This window comes from Bombina bombina, chromosome 4 (assembly GCF_027579735.1).
Source record: "Bombina bombina isolate aBomBom1 chromosome 4, aBomBom1.pri, whole genome shotgun sequence".
In the NCBI taxonomy this organism is placed as follows: Eukaryota; Metazoa; Chordata; class Amphibia; order Anura; family Bombinatoridae; genus Bombina; species Bombina bombina.
In genome coordinates, this window is record NC_069502.1 from 388,361,371 (window position 1) to 388,378,307 (window position 16,937).

Genomic DNA, 16,937 nt, shown 5'->3' on the forward strand with positions numbered 1-16,937 from the left:
GGTCTAGCTGGTGCATGCTTAGGAGTCTGGATCCCTTTTCATCTCCTTTAACTCAAATCCTAAATTTCCTCTCTCACCTCTTTGACCTAGGCCTTGCATACAGGACCATCAATCTTTCCAGATCTGCTATTTCGGCTAGACATGATTTCATTAACAATCTCCCTATCGGAAAACATCCTTTAGTATGTCGTCTTCTTAAAGCTATTAGACTAAAAAGACCTCCTACTCCAAAACATAATTTCTTTTGGGATGTAGATTTAATTTTCTCCCTCTTTAAATCTTGGCCTTCCAATGACTTTCTCTCTTTAAAACAAATTTCTGCTAAACTTGCTACCCTTCTTTGCCTGATCTCTTTTCGCAGGGTTTCTGATGTCTGGGCTCTAGATTTCAATTCTAAATCCTTTTCTCCTGAAGGTGTCACTTTCCTCATTTCTCGTAGAACTAAGACCTTATCCTCTTCTATTTTCTACCCCTATTTTCCCTCCGAACCTTCCCTCTGTGTTGTTTCTTGTCTCAAATCTTATGAATCTAAAACTGCATCTTTCAGAGATTCTTCTAACAACCAACTCTTGTTATCTTTTGTTCCTCCTCATGCTCCTGTCACTACTACCTCTATTGCTAGATGGATAAAATGGGTCATGTCCGAAGCTGGAGTTGACCTTTCTTTTTCCGCTCATTCAGTTAGAGGATCGGCCGCTTCTAAAGCTCTTCTGAAGTCTGCTCCATTGCAAGACATATTGAAGGCTGCGGACTGGTCCTCCGACTCCACTTTCAAACACTTTTACTTTAAACCTATCCAACATGCTTCACTTAATCTTTTTCAATAATTGCTTTAAACATGCAAATATGAAGTCTCTGGTCCTGTAATAAAATTCCGATTATCCTAGCTTAGTGAAGGTATAATCTAGATTTTATTAAGGACACAGAGACGAATATTTCCCTCCTCTATACTATCTTATCCCACCCATACAGTTATCTATTTTTAATTGTACTAACGTTTCTATATATTTTATTTTAGTTACCAACTTCCCAAATGTCCCTAGTTAAATCAGGATTTGTTCCTACAATGAAGACTCCTGTCTCTTCATGGAAGAACAGATGGATCTTTAAATCCTCTCATTCATCTCCTCAATCATCGAGTCAAGCCTCCATGAAGACTCTTCAATTCCTGTGGTTTTGTTTACTGATTTGTTTATTCCTTGGACTGTTGGGACTATTAAATTTCTTCAAAAGTTTCCTGTTTATGAGCATCAAACAAGAAAGAGGAAGATGGGGTGCTCACTGGTCTGTTTATGGCCAATATGGGTCCTCTGATTGGTCCATTTTCTCTTTTGTCTCTAACCTAGCATTCTCATTGGCTAGTTATATAGACTCTATTTTTTCTGTTTTATTTTAAATGTTTATGTGTTTTTATGTACTTTAAAAGCTGCACTTGAGTAGTAAAGAAAGATAATGCAAATATTCGTCTCTGTGTCCTTAATAAAATCTAGATTATACCTTCACTAAGCTAGGATAATCGGAATTCTTAAAGTTTACAGTTATGAAGACATGTGCTTGATCTCCTTACATAAATAAGATAAAAAATGGTGTAAGAATAAGGAGTTCCCTGCTTCCATCTGAACTGACAAGCAAGGACTCCGAGGAATCCATAAGAAATATTTGCAGCAAATTGAAAGTGTGAGAGTCAAGGCTCTGGCAGAGTGACTACAGCTTATTGTCATGAGTAAGTGCATCATAACTTGTACAATTGACTGATTCTAACAGCACTACAGACTTTTATATTAATACTGCATAATTTACAACAAACAGAAATCTAGAGTCACTAACATTATTGAAAATGACTGGTAATATGGAAGATGCATGGCAGAGATTTAAGCAAAGATTCCAGCTATTTGTTAGAGCTATAGGAGCTCAGGAGCAAGATGATGAACAAAAGATTGCACTTTTTCTGACTGTAGCAGGATCAGCAGCAATAGATGTATACAACACCTTCACATTTACAGATGAAGAAAGGGATGTTTATCAGGTTGTTCTAGACAAATTTGAACAGTACTGTATACCTAGACGCAATGAAACCTATGAAAGGTATCTTTTCAGATGTAGAATGCAGAATGAAACAGAGACTATTGAGGAGTATGTAACTGACTTAAAACTGAAAAGTAGATCATGTAATTATGGAGCAATGTGTAACTCATTAATCAGAGACCAGCTAGTCATGGGCTGCAGAAATATAAGGGTTAAAGAACGCTTGCTCAGAGAGAAAGATTTAACACTGGAAAAGGCAGTAGAAATGTGTCAAAGTTCAGAGGCAGCACAGGAATAAGTGCTCACACTCTGCCACAGTACAGCAGCAACACCAGTAATGGCAGTTACAGTGGGGAAAAACAAAGTGCATCCACAATATGAAAATAAAATGAAAGGAAAAAGTTTTATCACACAAACAGCAAATTCTCAGCCTGTATCAGACTGGCTATGTACGAGATGTGGAAAGCAGCATGGTATAAGACAATGTAAGGCTTATGGGCAAATCTGCAGAAAATGTGAAAAAGGAATCACTTTCAAAAGATGTGTAAAGCTAAAAAAACTGTTCACATTGTTGACCAGTCAGAAAGTGAGGAATCAGAAGAATTCTTTATTGGAATACTTGACTTAAGCAAAGCTACAGATAAGGAGTGGGTCATTGAAGCTATTACAAATGGCACTAATATTGCTTACAAAGTAGATACAGGTGCACAAGCTAATTTGATGCCCGAGAGCAAGTATCACCAACTGAAGAACAAACCAGAACTGCTGAAAAGCTCAGATAAACTAAAGACATATAATGGGGATTTTATTCCAATGCTTGGCAAGTGCAGTGTGTTCCTAGAATATGGAAATCAAACGCATAAAATGAACATTCTGGTAGTTCCAGGAAACAAACCAGCCCTACTGGGTCTTCAAATGTGTGAAACAATGTTCCAGTTGCTCTAAGGGATCGTCTTAAACGGGAACTTGCCAGGATGGAGGATAAAGGTATTATAAAGAAAATCAAGACACCTACTGAATGAGTTCATTCTATGGTGTTGGTGGAAAAATCGGATGGGGGTCTCAGAATCTGTATTGATCCCAAGGAACTGAATAAAAGCATCTTAAGAGAACACTTCCACTTACCAACAAAACCAGAATTGCTTGGGGAGCTAAGTGGAGCAACTGTATTCAGTAAACTGGATGCATCCTCAGGATTTTGGCAAATTCCACTAGAGGAGGAAAGCATGAAACTCTGCACTTTCAATACTCCTTATGTGAGGTACAAACGACTGCCCTTCGGCTTGTGTTCAGCACCAGAAGTGTTTCATAGTACCATGCAGCAACTTCTTGAACGAATACCAGGCACAACCATATTCATCGATGATATTCTGATTCATCGATGATATTCTGATCTGGGGTAAAACTAAGCAAGAACATGATGAAAGGCTAAAGATGTAGGAATATTAATATCTTACAGCGCTGCGTCTGGTGACCTCTAGCTCCTGTCTATAGTGGGCCCCCCAAGCACCCACTAGGTGAATAGGATATGTTAGAATAGATAGATACGAGCGCCACAAATAGGCAGGGTCTTGTATGATTTATATTTGTAGGTCTAGTGCTAGACCATGGGTTAGAGTAGCATATATTAAATGTATAAAAAAGTCTCTGTATAAGATTATGTGGCACAGGGATAGGCTTAGATGTTTGATATAAAATGTTTATAAAAGATTTTTTATTACAATTTGCACAAAATATCATATAATTAGAAACAATTAGGTACAATTTGCACAGAATATTATATAATTAAAAACAGTTAAGTACATGGATCCATGTGGACAAAATCCTATTTCGTATAAGTATGTCCTAAAATAGTCTAAAACAAATGTGACTGTCTGAATGTTAAATTATGTATGAGTCTCACATATACAATGTAATGGTGTGGTCGCTCTGATAAGTGACCTCTCTAGTGTAGTTAACACAAAAGCTATGTGATAAAAGCACAAGAACAACAACACAATGTCATATAAGGATAAAAACAATGATGGTATAGTAAACAAAGATGTGAGCGTTGTGATCAAAGATATTTAAAAAATCGGTCTCCAAAGATGAGATCTACAAAAGCAGTTTAAATAAACATGTGAATAAATACAAATAAAAATGTGATCCACAAAAACATATATATGTATATACTCAGTCCAAAGTTGTGAAAGCAAATCGCAAAAATTGTAAAAAAATGTTGAAAAAATGCTGAAAAAAATCTTTTGTGAGCAACTAGTGTGTACACAAACTAGTAAACGTGATTATGAAGTCGTTTTGGAGGTGTGAAAGTTCCTGGAATTTACTCCATTTGGTGTAATGATCCTTTGTTTGTAATCCTAAAAAATGTTTGAAGATCAAATATAAAATTGTGTAAAAGTGTGACCAATGTGTGATGAAAAAAATAAAAAATAATAAAAATAGATGGTAAAAATAAAAATGATGATAAGAAAAAATAAAAATAGAAATATTCTGGGAATTCCTCAAGACCTGGAAATAGAAAATACTGACATAGTGTAATACTGTTTAGGTATTTTAAAACTGATAGGAATAAAACTCACCATATATCTGTCAACGCGTTTCGGCCTGCCAAGGAGGCCTTTTTCAAGACTAATATATGGTGTTGGTGACTTATATACCTTTGTCTGACCAATCATCTCTACATTGATGGCGCCAAGATTTTGCACCAAAAACGTCAAACCGGAAATGGTAAACCGGAAGTGGTTATGTATTTAACCGGATGTTGTTCCATTATTAACCTCTATCTCAACATAGTTGTTTATTTGGGAGATGTAATAATTAATTGTGCCACATTGTCTCCCATTTGTGTTTCTTTATCACCTGTCTGGTGTTACTCTATTGGGCTTCTATTGTATTATCGGGTGCCGTGATTTCTGAAAACCGGAAGTGCTTAGAGTAATGTGACTTCCGGTGTAGTTCCCTACAACCGGAAGTGAGAGAGGAGAAGGCTTCCGGTTTCTCCCGGATGTTTACATTATGTCTGATTGTGTGATCTATTTTACCCATTTGGTTCCTGTTAGTGTATCTTTACCACCTATCTTGTGTATACTTTATAGGCTTCAAATATGGGTATCTTAATTCCGAAAAAACGGAAGATTTGTGGACCAATCCACTTTCGGTATAATTTTCTAAAGCCGGAAGTGGAAGACAAGATGTCCGGTTTCTCCCGGATATTTACATTATGTTAGTGTAATATGAAATCGATTGATCAAGACCAGGATATATGATTCTAGAGTTCATGTGTGTATAAAACATACAGATCGAGTTACAATATGTTTAGCATACAATTGATTGGCGTGTGTCATTCTAGATTGTCATATTGAAACACATGCTTATGATTACATGTAAATCGAGAGTGAGTCTTATATATGAAATTAATGCAATAGATGTATATCCTTGTAGGTTCGTATAATTCTCAAGAATTGATAGTTTATATGTAGTCTGTTTTTCAGGTTACAATATTATGGACTGGTGTATTTTTTTTAAAAAGTGACTTATTTATATTACAACTCCTCTATGTTAGCCTGCTCTGTGTATAAAAGGCAGAAAAATAGAGTAAGTAGAATTCTTACTGCAAGATGGATTTTCTTATGTATATTACTTATATTCTATGAGTAGCTACATGATCTATTGTATATATTATGTGAATATTGGGGCGAAGGAGAGACTTTTCTACCAATCTTGGGAATATGATAAAAACATGTTAAGTCGATTGGTGGCTGTGTGGTGGATTGATCTATACTTATTAATACTTTTGACAACCCAAAAAAATATAGAATAAAATAATAGTCAAGAGAGTTTCCCACCAATAAGATATTTTTATCTCTTGTTGGTGGTATCTTTAGTGGAGTGTGGGGCATTGTATAAAAGGGTATGTTTATATGACCCAAGAGTAAGAACATTGGAGCGAGAGGAAACTTATCAGCCAGTGAGTATTATTTGAATCACTTCATAGTGATGCTACAAATGGGATTTGGGACATTGCAAAAGATAATAAGGGCTCTAATGGTGAAATTGTTTAATTTGATAAAACATACTATCTATGTTAGATAGGATATCTACCTCTTAGAAAGAACTAGTTGTTATGATTTATGTCATCCCTTTATTGGTCTGGTTTAGGTCTGAAGTGTTACTATCTGTGATTGGTGACCCCGTTGTTATTGTCCCTAAAGTTCTTTTTTATATATAATGGTAATTCTCCTAATTAGATAATATTTGACGATCTAAAATTATAAAATATATATATATGTGTTTTGTCTAAATATACAAGGATCAAATATGTCCTAGAGTTGTCTGAAAGGGTGTGTATTCATCCTTTTTGTAACCCGTATTGGGGTCCGTGTTCTTCATATTTTTATATATATATATATATATCTCTTGTTTACTCCTATGTCTGCTTTGAAGTGCAGAATTTCGTGAGGTTTTTGTCTCTTGTTTACTCCCATATATGTTTTGGAGTGGAGAATTCCATGAGGTTTTTCGTCTGATTTTTTCTTTCCCTTGTTCTTTTCTGTTGTTGTGTAGTCGGTTTCACATTAATGTAGTTATGTGTTTACTTCAGACTTAGAAGATGGGATAAGTCTTCCTTGTTGTTTAGACCCTTCGGATAGAGACAGTCAAGGTCAAAAATCCATCTCGACTCTGCAATTAGAAGCCTTTTTTCATAGTTCCCTCCCCTCCAATTTGGTTTTATTGTTTGAATTCCATAGAAGCTGAGGTCTTTGATGTTTCCTCTATGTTTGATGGAGAAATGTCTGTATAGGGCCGTGTCAGTGTTACCATGCTCAATCTGTAACAGATGTTCTCGTATTCTGTCTTTTAGACACCTTGAGGTCTGTCCGACGTATTGGAGTCCACAGCTACATTGGACTATATAGATCGTACCCTTATTGCTGCATCTTATCAGACTCTTTATCTCATACTCGATGTTGGAGTTGTGTGAGGTGAAGTTCTTGATTTTTAACCCCCTCTTGCACGCTTTGCAGCTAGGGCACGGATAGAATCCTTTGATGTATTTTCCTGATGTGTCTTTTATTTTTGTTTCTCTCAGACGCGGGATACTGGGGGATAGTATGTTCTTTAAGTTGTCCAATTTTCTATAGATAAATCTCGGTTTTTCAATGAGAGTTTCTCCTATGATGTCGTCATTCTTCAACAGGTGCCAATGTTTTTGTACGATTTTTTCTATTATCCGTCTATTTTCACTATATTGAGTGATAAAGGCAACATCTATGGGATTGGTGTTATCATCTGTTTTGGCCCTCTTATCCTTATATTTGAGAAGTTCTTTGCGGTCTCTGCTTCTGACCTCCTCTATATCTTTATTAAGTCTCTCTTCGTCATATCCTCTTTCCAGGAATCGTGTCTTTAGTACCTCCACCTGGGTTTCCCATAGGTTGTGATCTGAGCAGTTCTTTTTTAATCTGAGTAGCTGCCCCTTCGGTATATTCTCTTTCCATCTAGAGTGATGACAACTCTCGTTGTGGATGTAGTTGTTGCAGTCCACTGGTTTAAAATGTGTGGAGGTCTTGAGTTTCCCATTGGCGATCGTTATCTTTAAGTCCAAAAATGTGATCTCAGTACTGCTAATCTCGTAGGTGAATCTGAGATTGTCTGGGTCTTCAAATGTGTGAAACAATGTTCCAGTTGCTCTAAGGGATCGTCTTAAACGGGAACTTGCCAGGATGGAGGATAAAGGTATTATAAAGAAAATCAAGACACCTACTGAATGAGTTCATTCTATGGTGTTGGTGGAAAAATCGGATGGGGGTCTCAGAATCTGTATTGATCCCAAGGAACTGAATAAAAGCATCTTAAGAGAACACTTCCACTTACCAACAAAACCAGAATTGCTTGGGGAGCTAAGTGGAGCAACTGTATTCAGTAAACTGGATGCATCCTCAGGATTTTGGCAAATTCCACTAGAGGAGGAAAGCATGAAACTCTGCACTTTCAATACTCCTTATGTGAGGTACAAACGACTGCCCTTCGGCTTGTGTTCAGCACCAGAAGTGTTTCATAGTACCATGCAGCAACTTCTTGAACGAATACCAGGCACAACCATATTCATCGATGATATTCTGATTCATCGATGATATTCTGATCTGGGGTAAAACTAAGCAAGAACATGATGAAAGGCTAAAGATGGTCTTAGATGTTGCTAAGGAGAATAATTTGAAGTTCAATAAGACAAAGTGTCAATTCAGAAAAACTTCAATTCAATATTTGGGAGAACAACTAACTGGATGTGGTGTTTTACCAGACATGAATAAGATTAAGGCAATTACAGAAATGCCACAGCCAGAAAATAAGCAAGATATACAACGCTTACTAGGAATGGTGAATTACCTTGGCAAGTTCATACCTAATTTACCAGACAAAACTGTACTAATGCGACAACTACTCAGAAAGAACTATGCCTGGGAATGGTCAGAGAATGACCAGAAAGAATGGAAGTTTTTGAAGGAAATGCTTACTACTGCACCAACTCTGCAATTCTTTGATCCAACAGCAAAAACAAAGTTGTCAACTGATGCTTCACAGAATGGATTGGGAGCAGTTCTATTTCAAAATCAAGGCTAGGGATGGATGCCTGTGACTTATGCATCTAGGGCATTGACAGATACTGAAAAATCATATGCTCAAATTGAAAAGGAAACACTGGGACTGGTATACAGATGTGAAAAATTTCATGTTTATTTGTATGGGAGAGTATTTTCAGCAGAAACTGATCACAAACCTTTGATTCACATCTACCAAAAGGGCTTGATAGATGCACCTCCAAGAATTCAACGTTTGTTGCTAAGACTTCAAAGGTATGACTTCACCTTGGATTTTATACCTGGCAAGGAGTTGGTGGTAGCGGATGCTCTGTCACGAGCTTACTTACCATTTAACAATGAGGACTTACAGCTGCAGAAAGAGGTTACTGTTCACGTCTATCTAATCTTGAAGACAGCCCCGTTTAGTCATGCAATGTGGGCAGCAATAGAACAGGCTACAGAAACAGATGCTCTTTTAAGTCAAGTGAAAAAAGCAGTTTCTAGTGGCAAATTCAAGACACTAATGCCATCACTGTATAGACCATACATTTCTGAACTTTCTTTAATAAAAGGGGTACGTTTGAAAGGACAAAAGATAATTGTACCAGCGAGTTTGCAAAGTCAAATACTGAAAAGACTACATGAAGGTCATTCAGGTATAGAAAAGACAAAAAGACAAGCTAGAGACATTTTGTACTGGCCAAACATGAATGAAAACATTGAGACAATGATCACTCAATGCCGGACTTGCCAAAAATTCAGACCTCAGTTACCTAAAGAGCCTATACTGGATACAGACTTTCCGTTGGCACCCTGGGAAAAGTTAGGAATGGACTTGTTTGTTTTCAAAAATCAGCATTATATCTTAGTAATGGATTACTTCTCTAATTACACAGAGATAGCATTATTGGAAGATGAGTCAGCAAGTACAGTGATCAAAAAAGTAAAAGCATTCCAAGAGTAATAATATCAGACAATGGTCCTCAATTCAATTATAGAGAGTTTAGGGGTTTTGCCAGTACCTATGAATTTGAACATCGAACATCCAGCCTGGGATATCCACAAGCAAATGGATTAGCAGAAGCTGGAGTAAAGATAGTGAAAAACATACTTCGTAAAGCAACAGATACAGACGAGGATCCATGTCTGGCTCTTCTTAGCTATAGAGCTACTCCTTTAAAATGTGGGAAGTCACCGGCAGAATTATTGCTTGGCAGACAGCTGGTCACACGAGTACCAGTTGTAAAACCTTGGAAAAGGTTCGCACAAAAACATGTAATAGAAACCAAACTGAAACTAAGAGAAAAAAGGAATGAATACTATGATCGAGCTGGTACAAATTCCTGTGTGAGTACAAGGTTCAAACAGCTGGAATACTGAAGGGACAGTTATCCAGCAATATTCTCCAAGATCGTATGTAGTTCAAACCAATGATGGGCAATGTTTACGTAAGAATCGTAGACATTTGATGGCTATTCCATCAGTTCACAACAATTCGACAGTGAAAGAAACCTGTGAGGATACATTGAACACTCCATTGCAGCTGGAGAATGAAGATGCCAGAGAAACTTTGCAAAGCTTGACTGACTTGCCTGCCAGTGATGCAATGCAAACAAGGTCAGGTTGATATATCAAAAAACCTAATCGTCTCATTGAACAATGTTAAAAGGGACTGAAGTTTTTTCACATAAACTACAGTTAAAAAAAAAAAAAAAGTGTACTTTAAGTTTTCTGTTGTTTAAAAAGAAAAGAAAAAAGGAAATGTGTGATATTGAGATTATCAGTTGGTATCAACCATATCGACCTGTTGTTATGTGCACAATGGTAGAGTCAGGAAGTGCCTCTGGCATTGTGTGTATAGATTCTTAAACCCTTAACAACATATGTCGTACAGGGTACGTCTTGCACAAACTGGTCTTTAAAGACCAGCGACGTACCCTGCACGACGTTGGGGTTGAAAGCGGCTTCCAGCCGCTTTCCGGTTATTGCAGTGATGCCTCGATACGCGTAACTAGAAACCACAGGGCCCAGGTGCAAGAATCTAAGAAGGGCCCCATCACCCCCCCCCCAAAAAAAGTGAATTTGATACATATATATATATATATATATATATATATATATATATATATATATATATATATATATTTACATTTAACACAAAAAAAAATGTGAATCAGATTACATGTCTGTAAAAGGAGGTACCCTGTGCCCACAGTTTGTGAGATGGTCTGACCCCCTATTACTGTATATAGTGACACTGTTTAACCCACCAGCACTGTATATAGTGAGTCAGTGACACAGTCTGTAATCTGCCGGTGAGATGGCTGGCCTGACCCTACCCACCCCAGTACTTTATAAAGTGACCACAGTAGTCTGTGACATAGTCCAGCCCCCCGTACTGTATATAGTGACACTGTATAGACTGACACTGTTTACCCCCCCCCCCCCCATGCTGTAGTAAAAAAAGGTCTGTAATTTGCTGGTTCCACAAACATACACACACACACATACATGCATAAATACACACACAGTCGCATACATACATACGTACACACACACATAAACACCAATGGGTAAAACAGAAACACTAACCCCTGTAGTCAGAGACACTAGTGAAGCATCATGTCACACTCACATGATATCAGTGCAGGCAGTGGCAGGTCAACGTTTTTTATTGTAAAAAAAATAAATAGTTTTTTTGAATCTGGGCCCCCACCCTTGTGGGCCCAGTCGCAATTGCGACCTCTGCACCCCCTGCTCGATATCGAGGCATCACTGCAATAACATTTTTCCCCATCCAATGCAGAGAGAGCCACTCTGTGGCCCTCTCTGCACAGCCGACGTGGGAGGCGGGTGGGCGGCAATCGATGGCTTGCTGAGTGCAGAGGTGGGCAGGATCGTGGACGGGGTAGATGGGGGAGGCGGGCGCGTGCACGGGGAGGGAGCGGGTGGGATCCATTACACTATGGAACAGTTTGTTTAAATTTAGAGGGAGAGAGGGGGAATAAAAATTTTAATATAAATAACCGAAGTGAACTGGGAGGGGGTGGGGGTTTAGTCTTTGGGGGGGGGGGAAGCTACACTACAGAAAAGTGTGGGGGGGGAATGGACAGCTGCCAGTACCCAAGATGGCTCCCAATGATGTAGAGGGGGAGGGTTAGAGAGCTGTTTGGGGGGGATCAGGGAGTCTGATGTGTCAGGTGGGAGGCTGATCTCTACACTAAAGCTAAAATTACCCCTGCAAGCTCCCTACAAGATCCCTAATTAACCCCTTCACTGCTAGACATAATACATATGTGATGTGCAGCGGCATTTAGCAGCCTTCTAATTACCAAAAAGCATTGCCAAAGACATATATGTCTGCTATTTCTGAACAAAGGGGATCCCAGAGAAGCATTTACAACCATTTGTGCCATAATTGCACAAGCTGTTTGTAAATAATTTCAGTGAGAAACCTAAAATTGCGAAAGATTTTACGTTTTTTTTTAAAATTTGATTGCATATGGCGATGAAATGGTGGCATTAAATATACCAAAATGGGCCTAGATCAATACTTTGGGCTCTATTTAACAAGCTCCGTATGGAGCTTGATGGCCCGTGTTTCTGGCGAGTCTTCAGACTCGCCAGAAACAGCAGTTATGAAGCAGCGGTCACAAAGACCTCTGCTCCATAACCTGTCCGCCTGCTTTGAGCAGGCAGACACACATCGCCACAATACAACCCGATCGAGTATGATCGGGTTGATTGACACCCCCTGCTGGCGGCCCATTGGCCGCGAGTCTGTAGGGGGCGGCGTTGCACCAGCAGCTCTTGTGAGCTGCTGGTGCAATGCTGAATACGGCGAGCGTATTGTATTGCTCGCCGTACTCAGCGAGGTCTGGCGGACCTGATCCGCAGTGTCGGATCAGGTCCGCCAGACCTTGATAAATATGCCCCTATGGGTTGTCTACTACACTACACTAAAGCTAAAATTAACTCTACAAGCTCCCTACATGCTCCCTAATTAACCCCTTCACTGCTGGGCATAAAACACGTGTGGTGCGCAGTGGCATTTAGCAGCCTTCTAATTACCAAAAAGCAACGCCAAAGCCATATAAGTCTGCTCTTTCTGGGATATTCAGGTATTCCTGACAGATATCAGGGTTCCAATGTAACTAGCGCTCATTTTGAAAAAAAGTGGTTTTGAAATAGCGAAGTGCTACTTGTATTTATTGCCCTATAACTTGCAAAAAAAGCAAAGAACATGTAAACATTGGGTATTTCTAAACTCAGGATAAAATGTTGAAACTATTTAGCATGGGTGTTTTTTGGTGGTTGTAGATGTGTAACAGATTTTGGGGGTCAAGGTTAGAAAAAGTGTGTTTTTTTTCAATTTTTTTCCTCATATTTTATAATATTTTTAATAGTAAATTATAAGATATGATGAAAATAATGGTATCTTTAGAAAGTCCATTTAGTGGCGAGAAAAACGGTATATAATATGTGTGGGTACAGTAAATGAGTAAGAGGAAAATTACAGCTAAACACAAACACCACAGAAATGTAAAAATAGCCCAGGTACTTAAAGGGCCATAATACCCAAATGTTTAAACACTTGAACGTGATGCAGCATAGCTGTAAAAAGCTGACTAGAAAATATCTCCTGAACATCTCTATGTAAAAAAGAAAGATATTTTACCTCAAAAGTTCCTCAGTAGCCACCTCCCATTGTAAAGGATTTCTAAGCAGCATTTTAGTGTGTTTGTCCTGGGACATCTGAAGGGACTAGCATTGTGCACTCTCATATTATTTCACCAATCAGGTAAAGGAAGCTTACTATGAAATCTCATGAGAATTAAGTCAAATCTCATGAGATCACAGTAAGAGTTCATGACCTCAGCACTGCTGATGCTGATTGGCTGCTGTTCATTTCTTCATTTTTTTTAATTTTTTTTACCTGCAGCTGGGAGCAGCTGAGTATAACTTTTTACACAGAACTTACTCTGCTGAGCTGAGGAAATTGTGAGGTAAAATATCTTCCTTTTTTACATAGAGATGCTCAGGTGATATTTTCATGTCAGCTTTTTACAGTTATACTGCATCAGTTTCAAGTGATTTAGCATATCACATAGTTGCCAACATTTCAAAAATATTTCCAGGGACACTTTGCAGCTATCAATTACCTGCATTGAAATTTTAACCACACCCCCTGCCCTAAAGCTCCGCCCACTTTGCCAAACCCACATAATTAGCATAATTAAGCTCCGCCTATTTATTATGGTGGGAAAAAAAGCTAAATAAAGAACCAGTTTAAAAGATTACATGCCCTTATGTCTCACTCCTGTGCAGACTCAAAATGGATCATTCAAACAAAAGTCACATTCTGTGGCTTTGTATTTAGAAATTAGCAGTCTGACTTTAATATATATACAATATTATATATAACATGGGGAGCAGTTATAGGTGCAGTTAGGGGAGGGGACATATGGAGCAGTTATAGGTGTAGTTAGGGGAGGGGACATAGGGAGCAGTTAGGGGAGGGGACATGAGGAGCAGTTATAGGTGCAGTTAGGGGAAGGACATGGGGAGCAATTATAAGTGCAGTTAGGGAGGGGACATGAGGAGCAGTTAGTGGAGGAGACATAGTGAGCAGTTATAGGTGAAGTAAGGGAGGTCACAAGAAGCAATTATTGATCATTAACAGTTATAGCTAGCAGAATTTACACATTTAATATGTTTACATGTAACTGGAATGTAGAAAAAAATACATGTTTGCACAACTCCAAGCTATATTTGTGGCGATTAAAAGGTCTGTACAAGTTGGATTTAGAGGGAGAAAAACATTTGAATGCAATATATTTGTAACCTTTCATATGCCAGACAGAATTACCCTCTGTGCACCACAGCATCTCTGGAAGCAAGGAGTTAATCACTTAGGGGTTGGTCTTGTTTAAGTAAATGAATCTCTCCCCTGTATGTATCACCATTTCACTGAGTTACTCACATGCTGTGCTTTGTAATAGTAAAGGTTAATTAAGTGCCATAAAAGTCCCATATTTGTTCTAATAATTCATCCACCATTTCTATCTCACATGCAGCTCACACGCAATTTAACTCAGACAGCAACAAGTTAATAGGTGACTTTTGTTACCTCCTCAGAACTCCGTGATCTAAAATAAATTATGAGACCCCAGCAGCTGACAGGCATTCCTCCCAAACACTGACACCGTGGGATATGCTCTCTGCATCGTCTGGTGATCACAAGGAATGCATTTTTGTTATGCGCAGCATTCAGTTCCCTGATGCTGTTGTACAGTTTATTTTCCCATCTAAATAATAACTTTCAAGGAAGCACATACAGTATTTGCAAGTTGGCTTCTGTAGTGTACTATATAAATGGTAAATGCTGAATTATTTAAATGATAAATTTGTTCAGAATAAAGTAAAACTATACTTCATGAACAGTAAAACAGTAGCAGACAACGTTAACTGCAAGAATAATTGAAAACTTTATCTGGGGCTTTATTTTTACTTGCATATGAAGGGACAAATATATTGCTGGGGGTGAGGAATAAAAAAGCGAGACAGACACAATACACTTTAAAAAATAAAATACCTTTGTGTATTTAAGATAATAAACTGGCTTACACTGTGCAGATCAGGAGACTAAGGAGTTGTGCTGTTTACCATCACACCAGTTACACGCTGCACGGAGGTATCAATCAGAGGCACATCAACAACCGTTACCCGCGCCAAATGTGATGTCACTGCACAGCCAGCTGACGGGGAGGAGAAACTGACTTTTTTTTTTAATATAACAAACTTTATTAACAAAACACTGTCAGTTAACTCAAGTGATTTATAAGCCACAAAACGGTTGCCGGGACATTTAAATGGCCGGGACTGGGTCCCAAATTCCGGGACTGGGTCCCAAATTCCGGGACTGTCCCGGCAAAAACGGGACAGTTGGCAACTATGTGAGTATTATGTCCCTTTAAGGGAAAAAAAAATTAAAAATGGCCTTGTCCTTAAGGGGTTAATAAAGTTTACAGTTATGAAGACCTGTGCTTGATCTCCTTATATAATTAAGATAAAACACTAACCAATCCCCAAAGTTTTTTGTGAGTACCGTCAGATACCTTCCCCAGCTTGCTCCTGTTTGTGTAAAGGGTCTTTTCATAGGGGAGTATTTCCCAACAGAGCTAAACTGAGAGCTTCGCTTCTAAGTAAGTTTTTAAAACAGTTTTATACTGGATTTTGGTACTGTATCAGTATCTGTTAATCTTATTCTTTATAGTAGTGTCTATTGCATACAGTTATATGAAAACGAGTGTATACTGTCCCTTTAACTATGGTGGACAAACCATTATCATCACATTATATAGTTTACATAAATGCAACTCTTATTTATACCGTTTCACTACATAAAGTGCTAACGTGCAATATAAATATTGTACATATCACCAGTCACTGACTGATTAAATTGATCTATAAGTCTGTGTAATTTACAACTGTGCCTCTCTTTAATAATGTGCAAATAGTGCGTTTTTAATAATGTGCAAATAGTGCGTTTTGAGTTTAGACAGTATAGACATATTTGGTGCAACCTGACATAGCAGAACAGTGCTGCTGAGTCTGACGTCCCAGTGGGAGACAGCAACAAGTCGCAGCTTCTATCTCTTCTCCTGCGCGGCTTGCACCTACCTGGCGACTACTAGAGGTCGCTGTGTTGCTTTCCTAGGCTCTCACACCGGTACTTGTCTTCCGCCTCTCTGTCCCTCTTTCCTCTCAGGCTTCTGGGAGGAGTGAGCTCCATGTTGTTTCAGTCCCCGGCCTGTCAGGGCAAGAGGTGCCCGAACAGTGTTCGCATTGTCGTGTGTAGATCTCTCTGTTTGGGCCTGTAGGCAGATCCGGTAAGAGAGATATATTATAGATAATTGTGTGATGATTTAATACTTAGTGATTGCTGCGATCTCATAGGACAGTGCAGATCTGGGTTTATCCCCAAATCCTCTCATTCATTGAGCATTCCTTGTAGATGGTGGGTGCGTAAGGCATTGGGTGACAAAGTTACAACCATGGAACTTGAGTCAAATTCTCTCGATTACACCAATATTCCAAGAAACAAAGGAGACCTCTAAAATGTTGCATAGGGCTGTATAACACACTGTCGTTACTATTAGTAACGTGTCATAGATTAGTGCAAATTGTATATAAGGCTCTTGTTTCCAGTCTTGGTGTGCACAACTATTGGGATCAAGTGTTAGTCGTACTACCAAATTATGCTGCAGTTAGGGTTGGGTAGCAACCCTAGCTGCAGTTTACTTTCATATAGTCTATACATCACAATAA

General features: G+C 38.6%; 1 protein-coding gene across 2 annotated transcripts in view; it reads left to right on the forward strand.

Moving 5' to 3' along the window:
* Positions 1-1,646: 1,646 nt before the first annotated feature.
* Positions 1,647-16,937, forward strand: part of ZNF639 (zinc finger protein 639) — a 38,432-nt gene continuing 23,141 nt past the window's right edge. Inside the window, exon 1 of one of the 2 annotated variants that reach the window (XM_053710161.1) lies at positions 1,647-1,723. The gene's annotated coding sequence lies outside the window, so the exon portion shown is untranslated. Of the gene's footprint in view, positions 1,724-16,356; positions 16,499-16,937 lie in introns of those variants that run through there. The other variant, XM_053710160.1, reaches the window with a different exon arrangement.